The 23,339-nt window shown below is 35.7% G+C and overlaps 1 protein-coding gene across 2 annotated transcripts in view; it reads left to right on the top strand.

The window, feature by feature from the left end:
* SUCNR1 (succinate receptor 1) overlaps positions 1-23,339 on the top strand; it is a 66,756-nt gene that overhangs the window by 17,787 nt on the left and 25,630 nt on the right. The window contains exon 1 of one of the 2 annotated variants that reach the window (XM_032486240.1): positions 16,616-17,178. The exons of the other annotated variant lie outside the window; for it this stretch is intronic. The gene's annotated coding sequence lies outside the window, so the exon portion shown is untranslated. Of the gene's footprint in view, positions 1-16,615; positions 17,179-23,339 lie in introns of those variants that run through there. 2 annotated transcript variants of the gene reach the window in all.

The following is a 23,339-nucleotide window of genomic DNA, read 5'->3' as shown; positions in this document are numbered from 1 at the left end:
ATTCTTAGACCAGCCAGAAGAACCTAGAGGGGTAGAGGAAAATTTCTTCTTCCCCCACAAAGGCACATGAAAAGAAGGGCCCTGTAATTTCTGTTCTGGGACTTCTAGCTGACTGGGTCCTGTTAAGTCTACAGCGCACCCTCTCAGGTTCTTCCTCAGCTCACAGCAGTGGCTCAGCACTTCACTAAGGTATGTAACAGCCTTGTCACTTCACCATACCTATGTGAAAAATATACTATTAATTTCTTAATGTTTCTTAGTAACTATTTGTAAATTAAATACGTTGGTTCTTAAAAACTTCATATTATATCATAAATAGGAAGCCAATATCACCTCTCATGAATGTAATGAACACAGAATACTAATAAATACTGAATACCCTTGCCTGTCAATTTTCTGAGCCTGAGACTTCATACCTCCCTTTTAAAAAGGATAATAGCAAGTGTTAAAGAATATTAAAAATTGAGAGAATCAAAATTGGACTTTCTTCTTGATGTATTCCTTTGGTTGAAAGGTAACTGAAAATGGGATGAATCTCTTTCTCAGTATGTGAGCAGATGTCAGTATCCCCAACAATCATGTGGTGTCTTGCCATCAGTAAGAGGACCATTCTTGGAAAACAAGGGGTGAGAGCCAAGTGTCACAAGGCCAGGAATAATGATGGTACAGATCCTTAATTTTCTAACCCTTAACTTTCACTTCATAAATAAAAATATGAATTTCACATCAAGCTCCGAGATAACTCAGCTTAGACTATCAGGAGTCTCAAGATTGGAGGGGTCTGTTCAGTACCTACTGCATGAGACACAACAGGTTTCATCCTCCAAAGACTGTGCTCTGCACCTGTCCTTACCATTCCTTTCTCCTGATATACTGTTGTCTCCTCGTGTTCTCTCCAAGTCAATTGGCTGTTATTGTACACCAACTACTATGTAAGAGTCAGAGCAACTTAGGGCTATAAGTTGAACACAATGAGAATGGCAAAAACATGAACTTTGGAATTTGTTGTTTCCAAGTTTACTTAAGTCTAACACTAGCCTGAAGTCAGAACTGTTTGCTTGTTTTCCCCTCAGTTTTATCAATCATTGAGTGTTTAAGATCCATTTTTGTTTGCCTCCAAAGTCTACCACTGATCAACTTATAATTTCACTTCTAGAAACAAATGATAAAATTTAGCAAAATTATGCCCACATCACATCAGGGCTTTGGTCAATTAACACCACTTGGGTGAACATAGTCCATTTCATTCTCCAAGGCTCAATTCGAAAATACATCTTCTTTAATTCTCCAGTAAAAACTACTTACTTATAAGCAGTGACAATTTCATCCTCTTTTTTCTTAGTAGTAGTTTACCTATTTTTTATTTCTGTACTCCCCTCTGGTGCCTATCACAGTGCTTTATACTTAAAAACTAAATAAATGCTTCCTGAGTCAGCTCATGGAATAAAAAAATAGGAAGTGATTATATTCAAACAAGTCTGTATTACTTGTTTAATAAATAGTATCAATTTTTATGAAGAGAATGGCCATTTTTTGTATAACAATGTACTGAGTCTCTAATGAAAATGAACTTTGAAAATATGATATTTAGGAAGTTAACTTTGTATTTTTAAAATCCAATGTGTAGAATTTTTACATAGACAACAGTTTTGTACACAAAAGTCCTACCCTTACCCCTAAGATGAATGGAGGAAATTCTAGTTTTATCCTTATGTCATTTGATAGAATATATATATCAGCCCTCAGATAATTTATTTCACCAAATATCTTATTTTTTATAAGTTGAAACTGCCATAACTGTTATATAATTACAACTTGTGTACAGATGTAGAGTCTAAATTTTTTGGAGTTGTTTCATAAAAGCAGAATTGACAAACTCTTTTAAGAATTTTATTTTTTGGACCTAGCTATAATTTATTACCAAGTAAGATACAAATTGACATTAATCATTCTGTGTATTTTTTTTAATCATTTTAAAAACACATCTGAAATGGTGAATTATTTCCTCATTGAAATTTTAATCAGTTACAGATGTTCTAGTTTATAATTTATTTATTCATTTATTTATTCAGCAAATATTTAATCTGCTCTTCTTTGTCAGGCACTTCAAGTATATAATGATTAATTAGTTTTTATCCATTCTGTTTAGTTTGGGCTCTTTTGGTTTAAAGTAAAAGAAACAAATTCAAGCCTACTAAATAATAGAGCAGTTAGTGGAGAAGAAACGGGGGAGAGGGATCCTTAAAGTACAAAGAGTGGCTTACAGAAAGCCAAGGGCAAGAATTGTATAGAGCAAGAGCTCATGGAAATGCAAAGGCAACAGCCATTGGGAACCCAACCTCTCTGTCCCGGAAAGGAGTTACTCTTCGTGCTCTGGACTTCTAATTTAAAATTCAATAAATGACACAAAAGCACCTTTGACTTCATAGGAAACCCTGATATATGTGCCGGCTTCTGCTCTTGAGGCTGCCTCATTTTCTGATTGTTTGGTTACTTTTTAAATTAGACCGTTTAAACCAAAAGTCAAACCAGAAAAGCTGCCCCTAAACAAGCTTCAGAATAAGGACTTACTTGCTCAGCAGAGCCTGGAGGTAAGTAAGCAGGCTCTAAGTGTGTGAGTAGGCTTTCTCATACATTGTCCTTCCAAAAGCTTATAATTTTATTGAGGTAGATACATTATCTAAAGCCTTCTTTGTGTGTTGAACCTAATTTTAATTAGTAGGGTTTTTTTTCCCAAATAATATGTTGAGTTAAAAGAATGTACTTCCCCCATGTCACTTACCAAGTGAAATTCTTAACAGATTAGTAACTAAATTCTGTTTTCTAAGATATTTTTCAACACTTTAAAAATTTTTCAAACTGTTTCCTAAGATTTAATTTCAGCTCTATGTATCTATCTTTATAATATACTAGTGCAAGTATTTTCCTTTTAGTTTTGCTCTGATCAAGACCGGGAGAAAAACCGTATTTTTGAATTCTTGACAAAAATGAAACCATATAATAAACCATGCTTTTTATATCAAGGAGAAATATTTATAACAAAACTATCACTAGAAAATTTTGAAAAAGTCCATACAGTTTAGTTTTAAAGTTATTTCCTTTTTTTCCCCCCATTAATTCCTCTTTTATTGTTCCTGTTATGGTCTCTATTTGATATTATCACTTTTGCCATTTTGTATTTTTAAGTATAAAAGCTTTCCATTTCTAGTTGGAAATAAAAATTTGTATTATTTTAATATGTCGTTTCAACTGAAAATGTATAACCAACCCTTCTCTAGTTCTTATTTTATTTAATGACACATCATGTCTTATCTTTCATTAATTAAGGCATACTTTGTCTATTTGAAAATTCAAATAACTTGATTTCACTTGCTTTCAAATTTGTTTAGTTTTGCTTTCTTAATATTTTCCGTTTCTGGGTTTCTTTAGTTGCAGACTTAATGGTAGTAGTTACATTTTACTTATTTTACAAATGTGGACATTTAGGTCAATACATTACCCCCTTAAGGAAGATCTGGAGACAAGGCATAACTTCTGTGAAAGGGTATGTTTTTATTTTTAGTTTTTTGTCTTTTCCCCCAACATTTAATATAAAATTTTTCACGTGTACAGAAAAGCTGAAAGAATTTTACAGTGCACACTTACATACCCACCCCTAGATTTGACAACAAATATCTCATTACACCTGCTTCACTAGCTCCCTCTTCATCTACCCATTCTCTATCAACTCCATCAATCCGAATTATTTTTGATGAATTTCAAAGTTGCAGATGTCAGTACATTCCATCCCTAAATATTTTAGCATGCATTTCACTAACCAGAGCACAATAGTTAATTTTTGTTTTTGCTTTGAGGCAAATTTATATACAATGAAATGCACAAATCTTAAATATATCATCTATTGAGTTGTGACAAATATACCTGGGTGAATCCTATTCCTAACAAGATACAGAATATTTCTGTCACTCCCACACCCACAAAGTTTCCTCATACTGCTTATCCAGTGAATCCCAGCCCCATGGTCACCGAAGTAACCTTTGTTCTGATTTTTTTTTCCTTGATAGATTTATATTTGTGATTATAAGAAATCTTTTAATATGCTTTACTTTTTATCATTAATAAAAGCATCATTTGGTAAGTTGCTACATTAGATTTCAGTAATGAGAACAATATTTTAGTATCCTATGGTCTAAAAGTATTTCACATGTATTCAACATCTGATTTGACCCTCTAGCAATGTTATTTTATAGGTGAAGAATCTTAGGCTATTAGAGATGGAAAAATCCACTTTAGCGCAATGAAGACTTAGTCCCAGATTTACAAACTCCAGAGCCAATGCTTTTTTCCATTTTTTCATAAAATGTGGTTGTTCTAATTTTATTGTATTGTGGAAAGAGAACGCACAGATTGGCCATACAGTCTGGAAACATAGGTAATGTTTAATTGACTTAAATGGAATGAAACTACATTTTTTCCCTCTAGAATATGCTAAAAATAAAGTTTTATTCAGTGATAATGGGAAAAACATCAAATGGGGCAGCACATAACAGATGCATGTGCCTGGCTTAGAGAAATGCCCTGTGAATGCATTGTGTTCACTATAATTCTGCACAGCACCTTGAACTATGTATTACTAATGAAGAACACCACACTGAACATACCACGTGATGTCACTGAACAAGCCATGCACTGCAACGTGATATTAATAATTTTTATATTCTATATTTGCTCTTGTTTCCAAATTTCTCAGAAACTCTGTAGCATTTAGAATTCTATTAAGGTTATACTAAAAGAAACTCTTCTTGCTAGAACATGAATAATGTTTAGCAATAATTTTTATGAATGAGAATTATTTTGCTTTATTACCATCAAGCTGTTTTCCTGTGTCCATTCATTCAATTTATTAACTGATCAGAGTAATTTTTTTTAATTGAAGTCTAGTCAGTTCACAATGTTGTGTCAATTTCTGGTGTAAGGCATAATGTTTCAGGCATGTATATACATACATATATTCATTTTCATATTCTTTTTCATTACTGGTTACTATAAGATATTGAATATAATAGTTTCCTGTGCTCCACAATACAAATGTGTTGTTTAACTGTTTTATATATAGGAAGAGTAATTTTTTAATCTATTTTTTATGTGACCTATTCTGGAAGTGGAGTGCTAAATAAACCATTGTATTTCTATTTTTCTGCATTATTTCAGTTATCTCATTGTACCTTGATTCCTATGGTGTTTAAAGCCAAAGTATAGTATCAAATTGTAAAGTTATAATTTTGCCATTTTCATGATTCATATGTTAGAGAAGAAGAAAGTTTCCTCTACCCTTCCAGGTTCTTCTGGCTGGTCTAAGAATTACATTGACATGAGACAGATTAACAGTAAAAAAAACAAACAAACAAAAGTTTAATAACATGTATTCGTGGGAAACACTCAGAAGAACTGAGTAACTCACCAAAATGGCCAAAATCCTCACCTTAAATACCATCCTCAGATAAAGACAAAAGAGGATGTTGGGGGCGGGGGGGAGAGTCAGTTATAGGAGTTTACCAGGAGAGGCAAACTAAACAATGGTGACTGTGATGCAGATTTAACTCCTTGCCTTCTCCATTGATAAGAGCTTCTAAAGATTCTGTCATCTTCCTCTTCCAGGTACAGAAAGGGAGATACACTTACAAATGGAGATTTCCCTTACAAATGTAAATATTTCTTACAAAATGGAAACTCCTACTTGGTTTTTTAGAGCCATTCTCATATCTACTGTTTCTCAGGGAAAAGAAAAAAAAAAAAGCTTAAAACAGTAAGTCAAAGAGACGTATTTTAGGGTGGCAAACTCTGCTCCCATATATGAATGAAGAATGTCATCTGCCATATCAGTAAACAAAGGATGTTATCAGCCACTGGTAGTTAACCCCCACCCCTGGTAGCTAACCCCCACCCCTACCTCCTGCAAAAGGCACCCTGAGGGGATTCAAATTCAAGATGGAGAAAAAATGAGATACTGGCCCTAGATAGTTAAGGTGCATATCAAAGGAATGATTTCAATGAGCCCAGACTCTTGCATCTTCCCAAAAACAGAAAACGGCTAAGTTCATTAACCTGAAATGTCTGGTTTTCTTTAACAGTAATCTTTTGACGTGCCGACTACCTGGTTTTTGTTGTAAAAACTCCTTTTTTATCCTGGCTCCTCCTTCACCTCTTTGGAGCAGTTCCTCAGAACAATCTGAGAGGCTGCCTCCTGGGCATAAGTTCTCAGCCAGTCCACCTAATAAAACATGATTCTCAACTTTAAGGTTTTACTTTTTTTTTTTTCAGTCAACAGGTGCATCATAAACTTCATTTTATCATTCAATCTATTTCTTATTAGCTCTTATAAATTAATTTCCTATATTGAATAATTATATAACCACAGAGATTTAAGTTTATTAAATAACGTGTGTATCCTTTGGTTTCTCATGTGTGTCTGCAGAATTTTTAAATGAATTTTATTCAACTATTTTATAAGAATAATCAATTATAATAAAGAAACTTGTATTACTCTTTATATTCTGAAAGTTTGATGTGGACTTTATAATATTCAGTTTTAGCTTTCTGAAATGGAATGATTTCTTCAGAGTATAGACCAAATACAATGTTAAATCAAAATTCTACATGCAATGAATGAGAATATATTTTTGATTTGAAATTTTGTATTTATTCATGACTAGAAAGTAGAAGGGTGAAAATAAATGCTAAATTTATCCTAAAAGTAAATTTAATAAACTGCTTTTATTCAATATAGGAGTTGGATGAGGTGATAAACCTTTCCTAAGTATCTGTTACTTTCTACTTAAACAGAGCATTGAACAAATATGCCTCCTCAAGAAACATCACTTAAATGAGAATAAGGAATTGCATCACGTAAATTCACAAGAAAAAGATAACAGAAATGAAAATAAAGCTCTACAAGTTTATGGAAGATAAAAAGTTTTGAAATAACAGAAGGGGAATGAAAGTTCTAGATGATGATACCCCACAATTTGTTCTTTAAAAGAACCCTCTGAATTCTTATTCACACTAAATTCTAAGAATTTTTGAAATAAATAGTTATGTGATTCTTGGACCAGGAGAATCAACATCACTCAGCAACTTTTTAGAAACGAGAAGTTTTATCTGTTCTTCAGAATTCAGGCCAAGTGTCAAATCTACTGAAGGGGTCTTTGGCAATATGACTGTTCCCTGTAACACTTATCTGTAATTATCAACTGAAGTGGCTGATACGGTTCTCTTTCTCTGTCACAAGATTGATTTTGTTTGCTTACTTACTCCTGGTAACAAAGAGTGAGAAGCAGACTGAAACTTCCTGGGGCTGTAACTGGTTTCTGTTGATTGCCAAGTGTGTGCCCAGCTTGTGCCATGTGCTGGCTGAGTCCCTCTAGCTCCATTCTATCTCCCCAGTAGGGCAAAGGTTGCTGTGCTGAGAAGAGTGTGCAACTGTAGGGGACAGAGCTGTCTCAAACCCAGCACTGCATCTGAATAATGTGAGGGATCCCACTGCTGGTGCTCATGGAGGCAATGGATTGGGAGCTATCTAGATCTCTGACTGCCATGCCAGGACCATCCCAGCATGCACCCCGACACCCACTCTAATCCCTCTTGCTCCAGCAGTGCTTCCCTCTGGGGTGAAGGTGACCCTGCTGAGAGGGGAGAGCTCACACTTAGAGGGAATGGCACCAGCTTGGACCTGACCCTCAGAGCTTCTGTCCCAGCACCTTGGGACCTGACCTGAGTTAGAAGAGAAAGAAAAGAGTCAAAAATCTATTAGATAAAGTTATGGCTAAAAACATGTCATAGCTTATCATTATCTATTTTTCCTTTGTTGTTATTGTTGTTGTTGTTGTTGTTGTTGATTTTCTATGCCCCTAACATTAATTATTCCCAAGCCCTTCAGCAGAGATGTAAAGTACCTTTGAATTCTGTTTTCCAAATGTCAAACGAATCTGCTAACAAACCTCTTCCAATTTTCCTTCCTGGAGACATATTCCCTGGAGTTCCCTGTCTTCCTACTGAAATACGGACTTGCTCTTTAGAGCTGCTACAGAGTTAGATTCCTGGGGCTTCCTTTTGCTTCTTATCAGTATAGGATCAGTATGTGTGTGCACACACGCGTGTGTGTGTGTGTATGTATGTATGTATATGTGTGTGCATATGTGTGTATATACAAGACACTGGATTCAATGTCTTGTATTCAATATCTTGGTTTCTCGCAAACCTAAAGAAGAAAACAGATATCCAGGTACAGGAAATACAGAGTCTCATAAAATATGAACCCAAAGAGACCCACATCAAGATATATCATAATTAAAATGGTATAAGTTAAATATAAAGAGAGATTCTAAAGTCAAGAGAAAATCAAAGAGTCACATACAAGGGAAGCTCCATAAGGCTATCAGCTGATTTTTCTCCAGACACTGCAGGCAAGAAGAGAGTGGTATGATATATTTAAATATATTAAAGAAGAAAACCTAAATCCTGTATCCAATTCTGAATGGTAATCTTGCTGAGATACTCCACCCAGCAAGATTATCATTCAGAATTGAAGCAGAGATTAAAAAAAAAAAACTTCTCAAACAAGCAAAAGGTAAAAGAGTTCATCAATATTAAACAGACCCTAAAGGAAGTGTTAAAGGGGTCTTCTCTAAATAGAAAGGGCTCAAAGAAGAAGTAAGAATTTATAGGAAAGAAAAAATCCGACTAATGAAGGCAAATACAGTAAAGGCTGGGATCAATCACTTAAAAAAGTTAGTACAAAGATTAAAAGACAAAAATTATAAAATCAACTATAAGTACAATAAACAGTTAAGGGATAAATATGAAAATTAAAATATGAGATCAAAACCACAGAATGTGGGGGAGGGGAGAAAAATGTAGATCTCTTAGACTGTGTATGAATTTAAATGACTATCAGTTTAAAACAAGTAGATACAGTTGTAAGTCAACATATATGAACCTCATGGAAACCACCAATCAAAAACCTGTAACAGGAGATGAGGCCAAGATGGCGGAGTAGTAGGATGCTCATAACTCATCCTCTCCCACAGATACACCAAGACTCACATCCACAGATCCACTCAGCCAACCAGAGCACCTCCGGAACTCCGACAGAACACTGTCCTCTTCAAAAGACAAAGATGCCAAAAATCTGTTTTATTCCTACATAGGTATTAGATAGATGAATAAATAAACTCCTTTAAGGACCACAATAGATAACTGATACTCCGTAAGCCACAGTGCCAGAGAGATACGAGCAAGATGAAGAAGCAGAGAAACCATTCCCAATTAAAAGAGCAAGAGAAATCCCCTGAAAGAACGATCAATGAAATAGACTTTGATAGCCTACTAGATAAATATTTCAAAAAAGGAGTGATCAAAGTATTGAAGGAACTAAAAGAGATAGTGTTTAGAGATATAAAATATGCCAAAAATTAAATCAAAGCTATAAAGAAGAGCCAAGTAGAACTGTTAAACTCATTGGCTGAGATGAGAACGGATCTAAAGGCTGTGCAAAGCAGACGAGATAATGCAGAGGAATGAATTAGTGACCTAGAAAACAAGACAAACAGAAAGCACCCAATCAGAACAACTGCAAGATAAAACAATAAAAACAAATGAAAGCAATATAAGGGACCTATGGGATAATATAAAGCGTGCCAATCTTCGCATAATAGTGGTTCCAGAAGGGGAAGAAAGATCAAAGGGGATTGAAAAGGTTTTTGAAGAAATCATGACTGAAAACTTCCCAAACTTAAAGAAGGAATCAGATATCCAAGTACAGGAAGTTCAAAGGGTCCCAAACAGGAAGAACCCAAACAGACCCACACCAAGACATATCATAATCAAGATGGCCAGAGTCAAGGATAAAGAAATGATCCTAAAGGCAGCAAGAGAAAAGCAGAGTGAGTTACAAGGGAACCCCCATAAGGCTCTCAGCAGATTTCTCTACACAAACACTACAGGCCAGAAGAGAGTCTGCAAACTATATTCAAAGTCCTGAATGAAAAAAAGATGCAGCCTAGGATACTTTATCCAGCAAGGCTATCCTTCAGGATAGAAGAAGAGATAAAGAATTTCACAGACAAGCAAAAACTGAAAGAGTTTAGCAACACTAAACCCATGTTAAAAGAAATATTGACAGGTCTACTCTAAATAGAAAAGCAGCAGGATGCTACAGAAATGAGAAACTCATAACTGGAAAGGTGATAACTCATGAATTACAAATAAAATAAACATGAAATTGTGAAAGAAGACATTGAAATCATTAAGAGTGGGAGGGTGAAGCAAGAAAACAGAGGGGTTTTTTTTTTTCTTTCTTTTTAAAATTTTTTGGTTTTGGTAGGATGGGTTTGAGATATAGTAATGGGCTAATAATACACTTACAGAAAAGGGTAACCACAAGCCAAAAACTTACAAGGGAGTCACAAAAACTAAATAAAGTCCAAGATAATACAAAGGAAAATTACCAAACCACAAAAGGGAGAAGAAAGGAACAAAGAGAAAATACCAATTCAACTACAAAGGTAAGTTCAAAATGGCAATAAACACACATCTATCATTAATTACTGGAAATGTTAATGGACTAAATGCTCCAGTCAAAAGACATAAAGTGGCAGAATGGATAATAAAGCAAGAACCTTCAATATGCTGCATACAAGAGACCCACTTTAGGGAGAAGGACACATATAGATTGAGAGTGAAATGATGGAAAAGGATATTCCACGCAAATGGAAAAGCCAAAAAAGCAGGTGTTGCAGTACTGATTTCAGATAAAATAGACTTTAAAACAAAGGCCATAAAGAAAGATAAAGAAGGACATTTTATGATTAAAGGAGTGATACAAGATGAGGATATTACACTCATTAATATATATGCATCCAATATAGGAGCACCTAAATACATAAAACAATTACTAACAGAGGTGAAGGGGGATATTGATGGGAATACAATCATAGTTGGAGATTTTAACACCGCATTAACATCACTAGACAGATCTTTCAGACAGAAAATAAATAAGGCAACAGAGAAATTAAATAATACAATAGAAAAATTAGATATGGTGGATATTTTCAGAGCCTTACACCCCCCCCAAAATAAGATATACATTCTTTTCAAGTGCATGTGGAACATTTTCTAAGATTGATCATGTACTTGGGCACAAAAGAAACCAACAATTTTAAGAAGATAGAAATTATCTCAAGCATCCTTACTGACCACAATGCCATGAAACTAGAAACCAACAACAGAGAAACAAAGGAGAAAAAAAGGAAAGCATGGAGATTAAACAACATGCTATTAAAACACCAGTGGGTCAATAAGGAAATCAAAGCTGAAATTAAAAAATACCTTGAGACAAATGAAAATGAAAGCACAACCACACAAAATTTGTGGGACACAACAAAGGCAGTGCTAAAAGGGAAGCTTATAACAATACAGGCCTTCCTCAAAAAAGAAGAACAATCTCAAATAAACAATTTAACCCACAAGATGAGAGAACTAGAAAAAGAAGAACAAAAAACCCCAAAAGGCAGCAGAAGGAAGGAAGTTATCAAGATCAGGAAGGAAATAAATAAAATAGAGATTTAAACAACAATAGAAAAAATCAATCAAACCAAAAGCTGTTTTTTTGAAAAAGTAAATAAAATTGACAAACCTCTGGCCAAACTCACAAAGAAGAAAAAGAAGAGAGCACAAATAAGCAAAATAATAAAGGAAAGTGGAGAAATTACAACAAATAAAATAGAAATACAGAATATCATATGAGAATATTATGAAAAACTATATGTAACCAAACTGGGTAACCTAGAGGAGATGGACAAGTTTCTGGAAACATACAGTCCACCAAGACTGAATGAAGAAGAAACTGACCACTTAAACAAACCGATCACTAGAAATGAAATCGAAATAGCAATAAAAAAACCTCCCTACAAATAAAAGTCCAGGACCGGACGGCTTCACTGGGGAATTCTACTAAACATACAAATTCTACCAAACTCTTCTAGTAGATTGAAAAGGAGGGAATACTCCGAAACTTATTCTATGAAGCCACCATCACCCTGATACCAAAACCAGGCAAAGACACTACCAAAAAAGAGAATTATAGGCCAATATCACTGATGAACATAGACGCCAAAATCCTCACCAAAATTTTAGCAAATAGAATCCAACAACACATAAAAAAGATTATACATCATGACCAAGTGGGGTTCATCCCAGGGATACAAGGGTGGTTCAACATATGCAAATCAATCAATGTAATACATCACATCAACAAGAGAAAGGACAAAAACCATATGATCATCTCAATCGATGCAGAAAAAGCATTTGATAAAATTCAACACCCATTTATGATAAAAACTCACAACAAAGTGGGTATAGAGGGGACGTATGTCAACATTATAAAAGCTATATATGACAAACCTACAGCCAGCATAGTACTCAATAGTGAAAAACTCAAAAGCTTCCCACTAAAATCAGGGACAAGACAAGGATGCCCACTATCACCACTCCTATTCAACATAGTCTTGGAAGTCTTAGCCACAGCAATCAGGCAAGAGAGAGAAATAAAAGGGATCCAAATTGGAAAAGAAGAGGTAAAAGTGTCACTATATGCCGACAACATGTTCTACATATAGAAAACCCTAAAAGGTCCACACAAAAACTACTAGAGCTGATCAAAGAATTCAGCAAGGTAGGCGGTTACAAGATTAACGTTCAAAAATCAGTTGCATTTCTTTACACTAATGATGAATCAACAGAAAAAGAAAGTAAAGAAACAATTCCCTTTAAAATAGCACCCAAAGAAATAAAATACCTAGGAATAAATCTACCCAAGGAGGTGAAAGAATTATACACAGAAAACTATAAACCATTGGTGAAGGAAATTAGAGAAGACTTAAAAAAAATGGAAAGATATCCTATGCTCTTGGATTGGAAGAATCAATATTGTTAAAATGGTCACACTGCCCAAGGCAATCTACAGATTTAATGCAATCCCTATCAAATTACCCAGGACATATTTCACAGAACTAGAACAAATCACAATAAAATTTATATGGAACCATCAAAGACCTAGAATTGCCAAAGCATTACTGAAGAGAAAGAAAGAGGCTGGAGGAATAACTCTCCCAGACTTCAGACAATACTACAGAGCTACAGTCATCAAGACAGCATGGTATTGGTACAAAAACAGACATATAGACCAATGGAACAGAATAGAGAGCCCAGAAATGAACCCACAAACTTTTGGTCAACTCACCTTCAACAAAGGAGGCAAGAATATACAATGGAATAAAGACAGTCTCTTCAGCAAATGGTGTTGGGGAAACTGGGCAGCAGTATGTAAATCAATGAAGCTAGAACACTGCCTTACACCATACACAAAAATAAACTCAAAATGGATCAAAGACTTAAACATAAGACAAGATACAATAAAGACTTAAACATAAGACAAGATACAATAAACCTCCTAGAAGAAAATATAGGCAAAACATTATCTGACATACATCTCAAAAATGTTCTCCTAAAACAGTCTATTCCAGCAATAGAAATAAAAGCAAGAATAAACAAATGGGACCTAATGAAACTTACAAGTTTCTGCACAGCAAAGGAAACCATAAGCAAAACAAAAAGACAACCTACGAAATGGGAAAAAATTTTTGCAAATGAAACCGACAAAGGTTTGATTTCCAGAATATATAAGTAGCTCATATGAGTTAATAAGAAACAACCAAACAACCCAATCCAAAAATGGGCAGAAGACCTAAACAAGGAATTCTCCAAGGAAGACATACAAATGACCAATAGGCACATGAAAAAATGCTCAATATCACTAATTATCAGAGAAATGCAAATCAAAACTACAATGAGGTTATCACCTCACACCAGTCAGAATGGCCATCATTCAAAAATCCACAAATGATAAATGCTGGAGAGGCTGTGGAGAAAGGGGAATGCAGTTTGGTGCAGGCACTGTGGAAAACAGCACGAAGATTCCTCAAAAGAGTAGGAGTAGAGTTACTGTATGACCCAGGAATCCCGCTCCTGGGCACATATCCAGAAGGAACTCTACTTCAGGATGACACCTGTACCCCAATGTTCACAGCAGCACTATTTACAATAGCCAAGACATGGAGACAGCCTAAATGTCCATCAACAGATGACTGGATAAAGAAGAAGTGGTATATTTATACAATGGAATACTACTCAGCTGTAAAAACTGACAACATAACGCCATTTGCAGCAACATGGATGCTCCTGGAGAATGTCATTCTAAGTGAAGTAAGCCAGAAAGAGAAAGAAAAATACCATATGAGATCACTCATATGTGGAATCTAAAAAAAAAACAAAAACAAAAAAAACACAAAAAAACCCCAAACAAACAAATCATAAATACAAAACAGAAACAGACTCATAGACATAGAATACAAAATTGTGGTTGCCAAGAGGGTGGAGGGTGGGAAGGGATAGACGGGATTTCAAAATTGCAGAATAGATAAACAATATTATACTGTATAGCACAGGGAAATATATACAAGATACTATGGTAGCTCACAGAGAAAAAATATGACAATGAATATATATGTATGTTCATGTATAACTGAAAAATTGTGCTCTACACTGGAATTTGACACAACATTGTAAAGTGATTATAAATCAATAAAAAATGTTAAAAAAAAAAAAAACTATACAGATACACAAAAACTAGAGAGAAAGGAACACAAGCATACCACTAAAGAAAATCATCCAACCACAAAGGAAGAAACTAAAAAAAGAAGAAAAAAGAACTACAGAAAGAACCTGAGAACAAGTAACAAAATGGCAGTAAGTACATACCTATCAGTAGTCACTTTAAATGTCAATGGACCAAATACTCCATTCAAAAGACATACGGTGGCTGATGGGATTAAAAAAATCTAACACCCATCTATATACTGCTTACAGGAGACTCACTTCAGGGCTAAGGACACATATAGACTAAAAGTGAGGGGATGGAAAAAGATATTTCATGCAAATGAAGACAAAAAGAAAGCTGGGATAGCAATACTCACATCAGACAAAGCAGACTTTAAAAGAAAGTCTATAACAAAAGACAAAGAACTATATAATTATAAGGGCTTAATATGTTAACATTCATTAACATATATGCACTCCATACAAGAACACAAAATAAATACTAACAGACATACAGGGAGAAACTGACAATAACACAATAATGGTAGGGGACTTTAATATCCAACTTACATCAGTAGATAATCCAGAGACAAAATCAATAAGGAAACAGTGGTCTTAACACATTAGGCCTTTGGACTTAATAAATATCTGCAGGACATTTCATACTAAAACAGCAGAATACACATTTTTTTCAAGTGTATGTGGAATGGTCTCCAGGATAGATCTCATGCTAGGTCACAAAATAAGCCTCAACAAATTAAAGAGGCTAGAAATTACATCAAGCACTTTTTTTGACCACAAAGGTATAAAGCCAGAAGTCAACTACAGGGGGGAAAAAATGAGAAAACCACAAACACTTGGAGACTAAACAACATGCTACTAAAAAACCAATTTAAAAAATCCTTTCAGATATCAGCTTGTGGGTTAATAGCACTTCTATTTACACAGCCCAGTCAGAACTGAGACTGCAATATCCACCTAGATGATCCTTCCAACACTATTTCAACTCAGGTTTCTTGTCCTACAAAGTCTCAGCTATACTCTAGATTTTGTCATTACCAATAATTGCTTTTTCTTTTAAAACTCAATTTCCGCTATTCCTCTCTCTGACCACTCTCTCCTGACTTTCAGATTATTCCTTCTTGATATCCCCACTCAACAGTTCACCAAATTTACAGGAATATTTGCACCATGCGACTCTATTAAATTTATTGCTTATTTTTCCTTTCTCTCCTACTTCCTGCCTTTACTTCTTTGCTCTCCCAGTTTAGATTCCATGATCTATCATTTTAGTAATTTTCTTGTAGGAACTCTAAATTACCTGCCACCCATTCTCACACTTAACCTCAAACAACCTTCATCATTGTTAAATCCAGCTCTCTATCTACACACTCACAGCCAAGTAACCCTGGAGAAAAACACGTCTGCAGACTTTTGACAACTAACACCAAGTAAAACCTTAAAACTGTAAAACCACCTTTCCTTATTCCATTGGCATTCCTTTGTATATAAACCCCTAGTCCACACCTTCTCCTTTTTCCTCAGACCTCTGACGTACACCTCTCACTATCTACTGACCGTCTGTTTTCTCTAATTAAACAGGAGCTGACACAACTTTCCAACATTCCCCACTGCCTTGTCTACCAATGTATCTACATCTATTTGCAAACACACTGCCTTCCATTTTGTAACTACGTATTCTTACATAAAAACTGAAATTTACCCAGATCCCACCCCCACCCCACCATTTTCAACCCATTTCCTGGATGAGCTGAGGCCTCAGTTCACACTGAAGGCTTAACTCCTCTCCTTTTTTCTTTTTTAAACAGCAATTTTCCACGTTTTAATTTTTAATTTATGGGGAGCCTCAAAAAATAAAAGTGGCCTTGGCGGAGAAGTAATGTCGAGGCCAAGGGAAACTATGGTGATTCCTACCTAGTACATGAGATGAGTCTCCTGCCTCAGTTTCCCGCCACCGACGCCATCCAGTGCATGTGAAGGTGTCTACGCAGATGCAATGCGGGGTCTGGGAATGAGCTGCGGCTCTCCAGCTGCTTCCTCGGCGTGGAAGTCCGAGCCAGCCTGGGATGGCCGGATTAAATTCAGCGCGAAGACACAGGTTGGAGCGCTTCACTTTGTTAAAAATGTTCTCCTGGGACAAGCATCGGTGCAGGAAGCCCTGGAGGTGGCTGAGGACAGCGTCGTTGTGTTCTAGAAGGCTCTGTAGGATCTGGCAGCAGCAGTTCACGCACCGGAGGCTCTACACACTGGTTACCGCGAGAATGGACTCGCGGGTCTCGAAGGTTGATTGCAGCTCTCGCGGGAAGGTGTTCAGATCACGGCCGCGATGCTGATGTCCCCGTGGTCGTAAAGTTCACAGGCTCCCTTGATGGAAGCGTCTCTGGATTTTGCGACACAGGCGGATCTCTGGGACAGGCCCTCAGTGCGGAGTCTTTTATCTCTCAGGTATGTCACTGTGAACCTCAGCACTGGGTGGGATGGGTTCACCTCGATTTTTCTCTTTGAGGTATCTCCGACTGACGCCAAACTGCTGGGTGGACAGAGGGGGCGGCAGCAGTGTCTTGGTGGGAGGGGGCAGCCTGCAGCATGCGGGTCCCGAGGCCTCTCATGGTCCCGCAGAACTTCTGGGGGGACGGCCAGCTGGTCATATGTGAGGTGTACCCGGAGTTCACTCAGATGGATGAAAGAAAGAAAGAAAGAAAGAAAGAAGGAAACCCTTTCACAAGACCACGTTGTCCTCCCGCGACCACCACAATTCTGTTTTCCTTTGGAAGAAATTCTTCAAAGTGCGAAAACTAGGCTCTAATTCCTCTCCATTCATCCTGTCTTATATTTACTGCGGTCTGTGTTTTACCCCACAAATCCGCCAAAATACTCTTGGGAATGTCACCAATGACGCCACATTGCTAAATGGAATGCATAATTCTCAATCAACTATATCTTATCTTATCAGCAGGATTTGTAGCAGTTGGTTATATGCTTTTGGAATGTGGGCCTTAAAACTTGGTTCTCCTTTTTTGGCCTTCTCAGTTTTCTTTGCTAGTTGTTTCCCAGTTATGCAGTTTTCAAGCGTTGGCACACCTCAGAATTCAATTCATGATCTTTCCTTTTTTCTGTCTATGCTCACTCCTAAAATGGTCTTTCTTAATCCAGCTTTACTGAGATATAATTGACATATAACATTTTAATTTTAAGCAGTACAATGTAATGATTTGATATATGTATATGTTGCAAAATGATTACCACAATAAGGTTAATTAACATATCCATAACCTCACATAGTTAAAATTTTTTTTAATGTGGGGTGAAAACTTTTAAAACCTACTCTCTTAGCACCTTCAAATATGCAATACAGTTTCATCAACTATAGTCACCACCCTGTACATCCCCAGAACTTATTCATCATATAACTGGAAGTTTGAACCCTTTGACAACCTTCACCCATTTCTCTCATTCCCTACTTTCTTCCCATGGCAAACACCAATCTGTTCTCTACTTCTATAAATTCATTATTTTTGTTTTCTCATGTAAGTGAAATCATACAGTATTTGTCTTTCCAAGTCTAGTCTAACTTATTTCACTTATCTTACTTAGCCTAACCCTCTCAGGTTTCATCCATGTTATTGCAAATGGCAAGATTTCCTTCATTTTATGGGTTATATCACATTTTCTTTATCCATTCATCTGTTGATCAACAAGTCATTTCCATAAAATGACTTCCATAACATGACTTGGTTACTGTAAATAATACTTTAGTGAACATAGAGTGCAGGTATATCTTCAAGATAGTTGTTTTATTTCCTTCAGCTATATATCCAGAAGTGGAATTACTGGATCATATGGTAGTTACCTTAGCTGATTTTTTAAGATGGCTTTACTTACCATCTTTGTGCTGGGGCCTTCAGATTTATACGTCTCATCTATTCCTCTCTCCTGCCAATATATACAGTTGGCATTTTGACATTCTAATAGGCAGTTAAATATAACGTGATCAAAAACAGCTTCTCCTATAACTGTGACTCCAAATTTCAGGAAATGGAATTCGTACGTTTAGTTACTTAGGCCTAAAGTCTCATATTAATCTTTTTTTGTATTGATCTTTTCTTCTTCTTTTCCTCACATCTCAGATCTGTTCCATCAGTAAATCGGGTTGACTCCACTTCAAAATTATCCCAATCCAATCATTTCTCATAATTTCTATCACTACTAAACTGGGAAAATCCACCATCATCCTTATTGTAGTGATCTCCAGTAAACTGCTGTACTTTGGGAAGTAAATTTTAAAATTTTTTTTAGCATAACTCATTATTTCTTATATTTAGGCACTGTAAAGCAACACTAACAGAAACAAATTTGTTTTTAATTAAGGAGTTGAGCATGATGTTTACCAAATAATTCCAGCATTTCATTTTTTTTACTATGGAGGTGAGAGCCCAACATGTGAGTTGCTTAGAATATGTTACGGTTAATATAAAAAGTTTGAGTGAAAGTTTCCATTTTTGAAACAAATCAATAGACTAAAATGTGGAATGCTTTAAAATCAGTGTAATTTGTTGACATGGACCATATGTCCCTTGGAACTCCTAATGAATATTTCCAAGACTTTAATTCTAAAACTTAAGGAAAAAAGGAAAATACTTTAAAATATGAAACAGGAAAATAAACATAAGAGCCAGTCATTTGATAGTGCTTCCTTTAATTTCAGGTAACACTGATTGACCTCTAATCGTATGTTCTCTCTATGAGAAGTCTCTAGAACTTCAACAGTGAAAATCAAAGTAATTATACTTACACAGCCGAATGTGTTATGTGGTCTCACAAAGTTATTAAAAAATTCTGGGGGAAGACTGAGTTTTGAATTGACTAAAGGGAAGGAAGTTTAAGAGCACAGTACAGAATAGTGGCCAATAAGGCAAATTACATTTTCTCTAGAAAACAAGTACCAGATCATAAATTAAGGTCCTGTAAAGCTGAATGGAAAACATTTTGTATATATAGTCCTAACTGTCTCTATTAAATATATTGCTGTAAAGTGAGTCAGAAAGTGGGACATTATAAAATGGTTTTAATTTTCTGTATGGATCTGATCAGGAATCAATACTAAATAAATTATAGCTTTGGCCTTCAATGTCATAAGAACAAATATGCAACAATTGGACGCTTATTATTCAAGTGAAGTTAGCAGGAGCCCTACTCTAGCTAAACAGTTTACTCTCTTCCCCACCCACACACTCAAATTCACAAACATATGCATGAAGACTTGGGACACACAATTATCATGAACAACTATTTGTAAATAATTAAGGCTTCTATTCTAAATATTGAGGAAAAGGTTGCAGTGTTTAATCAAATTTGAAGTAGAACCCAAGTTGGATAAAGAAAAAAAAATGAAATAATAAAAACAAAATTAGAGAAGGAAAGAATAGATTCAGTTCCCTGCCACTAATCCAAAATTCCTTTAAAATATGGGAAAGATTAATAAATTATGCTCCTTTCTTCATATTTTATTTTTAGGTATTCATGAGTTTGCTTAAGTAAGGTTAGGTGTATTTAAACTTGTCCTTTCAACATTTCGTAAAGCAGAGATCCAAGCTTTGAACCAAGCCAGGCATTCTGGGTACCAGGATGGTAAGGAATCCTGGCTGGAAAGGGAAATGGAGGCAGGAAATAATACAGACATAAGCAGTGAGTAGTCATTATTTTATCACTATTCAGCTAGCCTCCTGTAGTTAATTAAGGTAGGAGTTAATCAGTAACTTGCCCATTAAAAGGTTAAGATTGGAAGTAAAGTAACTGCAGCAAGTTCAGGTTTTCCTGACTTTCCTATTTGCAAAAACTTTAATCTCCTGTCATAGTAGGCAAGGGACTACTGACTGCAGGGGTATTTCTAATGTCAGAGTGCCTAGGATAAAAACTCAGTTTTGTATTTTGCTATGCAGGTCTCTTGGGTAAGTTACTGCAACTGCTCTTTGTTTCTTCATCTATAATATATGGATACTATATGCAATTATACAATTTGTACTTCTTTTGATATTGAAATTGTATATATAAATTTCCAGCAAGTGACTGGCATTTGTGTCATAAAAATCAATGAATCATCAGCCTTCAAAAGCTGATTGGTTATGTGGAGATAAGGAAGAAAAATCAGTCATGTCTTCTGTCCTATTTGACTGGATAACTAGATGAATGGTGATGCCATTCATGAAGATAGAAATGCAAAGAAGATGGGGATGGTGTGGATATGCATTAGGAAGGCGGTGGAGAATAGAAAGATGATTCTAGTTTTAGGATGTTGTGATTAAGGTACCGTTTTATAGGAAGTATTTTTCACTGCTTCCTCTGTCCATATTCTTTTCTAAGGAAAATTACATTCAACAGGTACTACTTGACCCCATGCCATGTTTATTCCTTACTCAGGACCCATAGACCCAGCTGAAAAGGTGAGCTTAGAAAGTTAGACCTCTCATTCAAAAATTGGGAATGATGTCACTAGGCTAAGGAAGTTGTGCTGAAGGAGTATGCAGCCTTAGGGACTATTTGAAGCCATATAAGAAGAGAAGACGATGGAGTAAATAATGAGAAATAATAAATGATAGTGATAATAGATAGACAGACATATAGACAGATAGAAAGATAGACTAGCTTCCACATATTAATTGCTGACTTCTAAATTTTCAGGTACTTAGTGAGGCCTAACTGTACTTGTATTTGTGTTCTTATTTGTGATAGCATCTTTAAAGTAAGCCTCTTTTGCAATCTGATATGCCCTGACCAGAATACTGTAGGTGAAACCATCTACCTAGTTGGCATTCTCTGTTTTCTGTAATCCCCAAAGCACTCTAATACAGTCGTTACTACACATGGTCAGTAAAAACTCACAGACGATCTATTTTAGCAAGCTTAGGGTGATGATATTGCAGAGAAGTTCACATCACAGTCATGTACTTTGTACTCAAATGTGTTTGCTCCTCATTTCAGAGTTGGCCTGACATGAAGGGCTATGTTTATTTCATGGATTATGAAATTATATGTCTCTTAATCTAATCCTCCTCCCAGAAACCAAGAAAATGTGTCATTAAGAAGACATTTTTGCTTCTCTGCTGCAAGCCTTTTTAACATAATATAAAGTTTAATAAAAAACATATCAAAGGAAATAAAATGCAGTATACTAAGAGACCAAGAGCCACATGATGATTTTATATATTTTTAAGTCCCATATTTAGTATTCCACATGTCAAAGAGTCTTTGAGGAAAGGTGGAGAACATGAAGCTTCCCATTAAGAGTTTTGTTACATCCTCAGTCCCGTATCTCTGTGGTTCCTGGGTGGTAACTGATTGTTTCAAATACATTTTTAATAATTTTTTAAGACAGGGGCCTTATTTTATTGTCTGTCTTTACCTCAGACAGAGGCTCATGTAGTATTTAGCCATAAAAGGGATAATTTAAACATATCATTAATTAATTTATTACCAAATATATATATAGAAGGTGGCATCTTTCTATGGAAAGTTTTGGATAATATGCTGTAATTTATTAAAGGTAAGTTAATTTGTTTTTTAAACCTCACTTGCCAATCAAAATACAACATACATCATTGGTTCACTGATTTCAAGCAGGCCATTCCATTGCTTGCCTTACATGGGACACAGATTCATGAGGGTAATGGGAGCCCCAGAGTTCATGGCCATGGAAAGAGAATATCATTGAGTTGTGAGCTGTGGGAATTTAAAGATATAAGAGGTCAGTGAACTGGGTCTCATAGGACATGAGGACACAGCAACTATGAAACACAAGAAAGTAAACTTTGTGACAGAAAAAAAATATATAGAGAACATAAAAAGGCAAGTAACTAAAAGATCTTTGAAACAATCATACAAAACTTCAACTATTGATGGATAATATTACTATGTGAATACTAGTATGAAGAAAATAGGTGTTCTACCAGTAAGAATAAAATGTTGCCCATTCAAAATTATAGGTCTCAATCATGCATTATCAAGAGTTAGAATTTTTAGCCTGTAAACACTGTGTCTCAGGGATTTTTAAATCTCAGAGGAAAATGCAAGTCCAAAAAATAAACATTGTAATTAAGTCCATTCTGTTCAGTATAGTTATTTCTAATCCAGAATTTGAAAAGCTCTATGCCCATGGGGCTCCTCTATCAAGGCATGACCTCTGGTACCTGGGAACTATGCAACAGCCTCTGTGCATAGATGTGTAGACATTGTTTTAGAGAAATGTTAATTAGCTATCTTGAAATGTCTTGCTGACTTATTATAGATATGCAGGTTCCTCTGTTTTACAACTAAAAATGACCTAATGTCAGTTTTGTAAGGAAAAAGTCCATTGAGGGGTGAGTGGGCATGTGATTCATGTTCTTACCATCTGTCATAAGAAGACTGGTCTTAGCCATCTTGGAGGTAGGAGGAATCATTCAATAGGACTGGAAAATTCTAAGCGTTTATCCCCTGTCCTCATCAAAGAATGTCTGTAACAGAGGACATAGGATGGTGGAGCTGCTCTAGTCTAGGAACCTTTTTGGAATTAAGCATGGGCTTAATTTTTCCCTTCAAGACAAAAGAGTGCCAATTCTACAAAACAGAAC

Source organism: Camelus ferus, chromosome 1 (assembly GCF_009834535.1).
Source record: "Camelus ferus isolate YT-003-E chromosome 1, BCGSAC_Cfer_1.0, whole genome shotgun sequence".
In the NCBI taxonomy this organism is placed as follows: Eukaryota; Metazoa; Chordata; class Mammalia; order Artiodactyla; family Camelidae; genus Camelus; species Camelus ferus.
This window is presented reverse-complemented; position numbering and strand designations above follow the sequence as displayed.